The following is a 7,990-nucleotide window of genomic DNA, read 5'->3' as shown; positions in this document are numbered from 1 at the left end:
GGCTGGTCGTGCCCTGTGCCCGGGAGAGGAGAGAACACGCGCACTTAGCGAGGGAGAAGCACACGGCCCACCCGGCCCAGCCCGGCCCCGAGAGTAGGGGCACACCGGGGATGCCGCGGGTGCCCGGTGGCTCTGCGAGCCCAGCGGTGCTCAGGACTGGACGCGAACCTGCGCCCCAAACTCTCCTGGGGCGGATTTCTTGTCCCGACACTGGCACAGGCCAGCTGACTACTGGAGGGAAGTCACGTTTGACAAATGAGACCTGTGTTTGCTTACATGTCGATGTTATTTCGGGAATAGCAGAAGCATCGCATTTGTCACATAAAGATTTTTAAAGGCCCCCCGACAGGGCAATCATGATCTCCCTGGTCGCAATCACGATCTGTTAGTTTTAATGAGAAATTCAGGCAGTAAATCTTTTTCCGTCCCCCAACTCCCCACCCTTGCCCCAGGTCATTTCATTGGATACACTTTCTACCTCCGAGATTGGCCGAGTTACAGACTTATCTGGAGAGCGTCAAGAATAAACATACTTCTTACAGTTTATTCTGTTGCGATTGTCGCGTGGATTCTTCTTTTTGGACAACGAAAAGTTAAACGGAGGGAAAAATATTAAGTCAGAATGAATTCGCTTCGTCTTTTCAGCATGAAAAAAATTCTAGAGGAATTAGAGCAATTGGAAATGAGAACACTAAAAAGCCTCCCTTTTCTAGATTTTAACGCTGGGCGCCCAATGTTTCAGCATCTTTCTCTCTCTAGCTCCCTTTAAGAGCCCCCTGCAGCTGTGTCTTCCAATTGAAAGCCATTCGCCTCTCATTTATTTACAAGAACACAAAAGACAACAAGGGCTGGGGAGGAGCTGGAGAGACAGTTGGAGGGGAAAGCACTTTCCTTGAATCTTGTCCAGAGACAAATTTGCATTCGAATGAAAACACTACATTGTCAACCACTTCTGGGCAGGAGGTCTCAGATCTTCCAGGCTTTCCCGGGGGAGCAGAGAGGATTTTGAGAGCCTGCTGGTGTGAAAAGGGAATAGGATTGTATACAGAGTGGGAGAGAAGCTAGGAAGGAGGGTTTTGAAATGAGGGGTGGGAGGTGGGTGGGGAGGAGGACTCGAGAGAGATGGAGGGAAGGGAGGAAGAGAAGATTGAACAGATGCTAGCCATTAAAAGTTTCAATTATGCCTCTCTACCCGTTTTGGAATGGCAATTGGCAAATAATAGACTGGGCACTTTCGGTGCACATACACAGGCATTCCAAATTTCATCTGGGATGTCAAGTTCATATGCAGATCAGAGGGAGTTAATTGAGCAACATCAAAATTCTCTATTAGGAGTAGCCTGGCATAGGAGGTAGATAAACACTTTGGTGAGAGACATTCTCTATGCAGTGTGTGTATGTGTATGCATATGTATTTATGCACGGTGCATATATTTTAAATATTCTTATACACACATGCAATCCATAAAGCGATTATTTTAACTTTAAGAGTGCAAGTAAAATGTAAGTTCCGAGTTTATTCAATGATGTGTCCCCAGCAACTAGAACAGGGCCTGATTCCTAGCAGCGACTCCAGGAATATTTGTGGAATGGTTCCTCAAGTTAGTCTCAAGGCTGTGGAGGATGGGGCACAAACACTACAGATGTGGGTGTGCTTACTCTGAACCCCAGAGAAACAGTCCAGCTTCATCCAGAGTCATCCAGGGGGTGGCTGTGATGCAATTTTGCTTCTCTCCCAGTGGCAGCTCTGAGCATGAAACATGTATTACATAGATTGGGTTTCTCAAATCTAGCTGTATATTATCATCTCCAGGGGAGCTTTAAAAAAAATCTCAATACTCATGACTTACCATTGCCATTTAATTCAGTATCCCTGAAGGTGAAACCCATAGGTCAGGTTTTTTGGGAAGCTCAGCAGGTGATTTCACTGTGCAACCAAGTATGAGTCCCAGGTCCCCCCTAGAGCAGTGGTTTTCAAAGGGAGGTCCCTGTTCCCGCAGCTGCAGCATCATTGTGGATGGTCTTTTCAAACCACATTGCAAACAAAATTCTAGAGGAATCAGAGCAATCGGAATCATACCCCACCGTAAACTGAACAAACTCTGGGGGAGGGGCCAAGGGATCTGGGTTTTAACCAGTACTCCGGGTAACGATGGTGCTGGTCAAAGTTTGCCAACGCTGCTCCAGAAGACACTTGGATTTGGAGGGTGAGGAGTGGGCCCCAGAGTCTGCATTTCTAACAGTCTCCCAGAGCAGACAGATGCTGCTGCTTTGAGAGCTACCACTAAGCTGCAGACATTTTTCTTCTGAAGTTCTACCGGGGTTCCCTATCAACTGGGGCCTGAGCAACACTCAGCCATGCAGAACACAGCTGGCAAGTGATGGAAAAGCGTCCGACAAAAATTTCTGAAAACCCTTCCCACAGGAACAAAGTGAGCAGGAAGAACCCTTTCTCTAAGGTTTCAGGAGCACTCTCTGCTCCCTGTTCACAACAAAACAAAAACTTTTCGTTATATCTTGGATATGTAACGTTAATAAAACAACCTTAGCGTATACTAATGATGCCATTATCAAATAGCATAATTTTAAAAAATACTAACTAAAGCATACCAATGTAAATGAGAATATTAAGTCAGGATTCATTCTAATATCTAAATATTAGAACAACATGTATCCTGTGAAAACCTTAATACTTTTTACAAATATTTTATTTTTCTTGTAATCTGTCCAAACATCTAGTCTCAGGAGTACTAAGTGCTGAATATGACTGTCTCCTATGTTTTCTTAAACGGACCCCAAATCTGTAGAAGCCCTGAGAACCGCCACATGAGCTGTAGATATTTTGAAAAGCCAGAGCAACCAATTTGAAAGTCTTTTAGATATTATAGGATCTTGGTAAAATTGTGCTAATAATTTTGGCATGAAAAAAGGAAAACTATAAACAATAAAATTTTATATACTGTTTAACATAGTAAGTGGTATTGTCTACTATGTACTAAAATGCAATTCCAAAAAAGCCTCCTGAATCCATTTGTGTAAGAAGCCATCGTCAATTAGAGCGCCTTCTCAGGAGCACCAGCTACACTGGTTGAGTTAGCAGCAGTGCTTTCTACAATGTATAGAATGTTCTCAATCTGTACTGCTCAATATGGCACCGCTGAACACACCGGCCGATTGACAGCTTGAAATGTGGCTAATCAGCTGAGGAACTTTAGTACACACTTAACTTTAATTAAGTTAAACATCCACACATGACTAGCGGCCACTTTCTTGGACAGCACAGTTGTCTAAGCCCCTCTGCAGTTTACAATAAATAATCCAGAGGTGCTATACTCCATTCCAATGGCTTTTAGAGTAATAAATGCCTAAGAATTATTCTTTGGCTAAACAGAGGAATTTGTTTTGTAGCATCATTTAAATAAAAACAAAATTTTGGGGAGTCTCTTTTCACCCTTGTGCTTATGTTTTCTTTCATTACCGAATTTGATTTAGTAACTCTTTGTCAGTTAAGGATACCTGAGGCTGTCATTCAAGCCTGTTGCACAATCATAGGATAGTTTATTACTACCCATCGTTGCATTAGAAATAATCGAAACACACTTCAACACATACAGAATTGTATTCACTTTGTCATTCACTAGTGTCACGAAAGTTCAATTCTACCATAAAAGTATGTTAGCACTATAAAGCTGCAAATCTGATTTAAAAGGTAGAATTCAAATAAAGTTTCATTTTCCTTTTTTAAACTAAAGACTACTACACACTGCTTCTTTGGGGATATTTGGAAATGTGTACACATGCAAAGACAGTTGAAATAATTTTTTACTGATGGGTGACTCTGAAAATAAAAATAATGATATAACAAATTTAGATATACTTGCAATAGATTGGACCCCATCCTTGGTCACACAATCTAAGCTGTTGGCAGAGACAATTCTTGACTCTGTCTTCATTCTCAGCTCTTTGGATCAGTCTCAGCCTGGAGGGCAACTTTATTTGTCTTTCCCACTCCTTCAAAATGAGGAACCCATTTATGAGAAATGGAGAAGGAAGCAGGATGTTCACAGACAAATACCCCATCAAGGAGATGTTCCGATTAAACAGTTTCTGATAGGCAGAGTGTGGTGTACATTAAGTGTAGTTCAGTTCTTGTTTCCTATGGGAACTTTTTCAAGAAAAATATGGAACATTAACTCATCAAAGCTATCACAAACTATGTTATCTGTATACATATGTTGAAGATGGGTCAGATTTAGGATATATTTGGGGTCACAATTTTTACATTACACAGTGTGTGTGTGTGTGTGTGTGAGTATACTTAGTGGTATATTGAGGCCTCTTGTGTAATTGTAGATGCATTTGTACCTATTTTATAGAACTGTTTAAGGGGAGGATGTATTTACAAAGTATAGTATAAAAAATATTGAAATGGGAAGTTAGGGAATATGTACATTATTCCAACAGCCATTAATTAACAGTACGCAAGTTTGACGTATTAATTTACTCACTGACTCAATAAACCATTAACAAGAGCATACTACCGTCTGGGCATCCCTACTCTGAAAATCCAAAATCTGAAATCCAAAAATCCCAAACATTTTGAGCACTGACATGAATGTCACAGTAGAAAATTCTACACCTGACACCTTTGCTTCCTGATGGTTTAATGTACATAAACTTTGTTTCATGTACAACATTATTTAAAATGTCATATAAACTAATCTTCAGGCTATGAGTTATGTATGAAATACAAATGAATTTCTTCTTTAGACTGGGGGGGCTGTCCCATCCCCAAGATATCTCATTATGGATATTCAAGTATTCTATATTCGTCCCCCAAATATCTGAAATCCAAAACACTTCCGATCCCCTGCATTTCAAACAAGGGATGCTCAACCTGTCTACACCATGTCCAAATGAGGAGTTTGTTTTTGAAGAGCTCTCAACAATTCCCTTATATGGAATATTTTTACTTTGACGTTATTTTGGAGATCTATTGATGACGTATTTTTGTCTGTACAGAATACTGTCTGGCACACAATGAACACACTGTTCTTTGAGGGAGTAGGAGCCCCTGAGAATATGGCACTCTTAAACCAGAAAGTGGCACTGGTCTTAGCGCCTAGCACATTTGCTTCCAGATTCTTTCACGCTGAATCTTCTACGGAGGGCGTAGGAATGGCAGAGGAGTCATAAGGGGACAATTCTCAGAACTTGGAAATGTATTCAATTCTCATTCTCTGGGGATCTGGCAGTGCAAACAAAACAAAACAAATTCCCCCAATGCTTATATCCAGTGAACAAGAGACTTGACAGCCTGTAATCTCTAAGGAATCTGGACTTCCAATCATGAGTAAGCCCTGTCACTAAGCAAAAGCACATTGTATAAAGCAGGCCCATGATTTATAAGCAGTCCTGTGAAGATGCATTCAGACCTGCCAAGTTTTCTTAAATTGTCAGCAAGGCCCCCAGTTCTGGGACAGGAGGCATATTTGCCCAGGATGCTGGGCAGCCAGGCCGACAGTGTCAGGAATGGAGAACTGGAGTCCTTGTTTTGTGGCTTCCCTGAGTCCAGCTTTACGGGATCAGCAGTCTGCTCCCCCATTCACTGTATTCATCCCTTTCTGTTTTCCTGGGATTATAATCGTACTGGCAAACCTAGTTGCTAATGATGTCTTCCTTTTCCAGATACTATTGGCTGGTGGCACCTAAGGTCACCGCAGGGAGCAGTGTGCCCAGGCAAGCACAGGGTTATGACAGGTGCAGCTGGGGAGCACATTCAGAGGAAGGCACAGGCCACAGGACCAGGGCCACAGAGGAGTCAAAACATGAATGTGGCCATGGACTGGGATGTGGGAGGAAGACACTGGAGCTTGTGTGTGAGGAAGATGTCTCAATGCAGAGTGGTTTAAGTTGTGACAGGGCCATGAGAAAGTAAAAGCAATGACAAAGTGTAATCCTTCAGTGAGTTAAGAAAGGCAGGATCAATCCTGCATAATAAAAAGCAGGGCAGGGCTTAAAGATGACATCTTCAAAGAAGTCCGTTTCTACTGAAAGCACTCTGGTAAGGTAACTGAATCATACCAGTTCTGTGCTGCTGATTAACAGTTTTGAGAAATTGTTGCACTTTCCTAGTGTAAGTTTGTCTAGAGCTTTGGGCTTGCGCACAAAGACAGACAAGGCGATTTACTCTCACAACTTTGAAACATGAAGAAATCACCAACTCCAAAATGCAAACAATCATATTTAGGACTATATGAAATGTTCCTATAATATAGCGCAGTTAAAACAAATCTACCTCCCCAAATAAGTTGTGTGTCTTGAACTTACTCCCTGGGACGTGATGAATTTGCCTGAGCATGCGCACCATTGCTCAAAAAATGTTGACAAGTTTTCTTTTCAAACCATCTTCCAAAGGAATGCCATTCTTGAATTCCAAAGGAAGAAAACTCTGGTACTGTGAGAAAAGTTTGATTTTGGCAATAACTAAATAAAATCATCCAGGGCCTTGTCTGAGGATTCTCTTGAGGGGTGCTGGTTTTGGTAAAAGCTAGTATGTAACATAAGAGAAGAGACAGCTTCTATGCACAGTTTATACACCTTCCCTGAAGTCATCACCACTGGCATCATTACTGTTGGTGAGGAAAGAAGGGCTGGGTTTACCTGGTGGTGATATCCCACTGACACTGAAAGGTGGTGTCCACAACAAACTGAACTTAAGTAACTAAAAACCCAAGGTTCTTGGAAGAAGTTCCTTTCCTCAGATGGGAACATCCCAATCCAAAAGACCGTAAAAGCAACGATCTCCCTGGAAACAATAATAGAAACCACCCTCACTGCTTTCTTTCTGCCCAAGGGTCCCAAAATTATGGAGGATGGGGAGGGAATGAACAAGAGAGAAAGCAAGAGAGAGAGAAATTTTGCAAATTATTTTGTCTTGCCCAGTGCAATTAGAAGGCGGTGGCCATGGATTCGTTTTCCCCAGGTCTCTAAGTCACAAGTGCAAATATGGTGACGTAGATTTCTGCATCCTTGAGTACTGATTTTTCCTTCCCTTTGACCTCCCTTTAATGAAAGTTGATTAGGATCATTATCAGTAAATGTTCTGAAAAGTATTTCATATGGCCATTTCTGTAGTCTACCAGTGGAAAGAAAATAGAAAACAAATAAACAATGACTTAAGTAACTTATAAATTTATCTTAAAGAATATGTAAGGAGAGATTTCTTGATGGAAACTCTTTCTTAAAACCTACATGAGCCCTGGCAAAAATATACTACACAGAACTGTATTTCAGCAAGAGGCTCATTTAATATAACTGCAATAGCCCAAATATTTGCTCAGAAGAGAAAATGTTACAGCAAAACACACATACACCCTCCCTGCCATGAGAAGTGTTTCCATTATTGAAACCAAATTAAATATACTTATCCTCAAAGAGAAAATGGAGAGAAAAGATTTGAAAGCAAAGCAAGGAACAGGGATGCACAACAGAGAATCATCCTAAAACTATCTTAAAAACAAATATTCTGCCACTTTCCTGCAAATATGCCAAGGAAAATATGTGAAACAATATGAATTCTCTTCTAAATGTTGCATAATGTATACATTTATGTTAAAAATACCTCTGCAATTTTTGTGTTTTCCAAATTTATTGGTAACTTTTCTCTGCAGGTTTTACCTAACAACAACTTATTTCATAATTAAGCAGATGGGAGTGAAATTATACTAGCTGTCTTTACTACTCTTTTTATTCAACACTCAAGACAGAGGTGTTTAAAGGAAACTTGCTCCTCCTTCAACTTCCCCATCCCCTTGGCCTTCACATCCACCTGCATGAGTGTGTACCAATAAGCAATGTTCCAAACACAATGAACCCATTTCCTTCTGAAAGAAGTGAGCAGATGGTGTATTTATGATTATGATAAAGCATTAACGAGGACTTTTAAGACATAAAAGTCAGCACAACATTAAATAGATAAGCCAGATCA

General features: G+C 41.0%; 1 protein-coding gene across 3 annotated transcripts in view; it reads right to left on the bottom strand.

Moving 5' to 3' along the window:
* CTNND2 (catenin (cadherin-associated protein), delta 2) overlaps positions 1 to 7,990 on the bottom strand; it is a 935,009-nt gene that overhangs the window by 405,134 nt on the left and 521,885 nt on the right. The gene's annotated exons all lie outside the window — the stretch shown is intronic.

Source organism: Colobus angolensis, unplaced genomic scaffold (genome assembly GCF_000951035.1).
Source record: "Colobus angolensis palliatus isolate OR3802 unplaced genomic scaffold, Cang.pa_1.0 Scaffold327, whole genome shotgun sequence".
Lineage (NCBI taxonomy): Eukaryota > Metazoa > Chordata > Mammalia > Primates > Cercopithecidae > Colobus > Colobus angolensis.
This window is presented reverse-complemented; position numbering and strand designations above follow the sequence as displayed.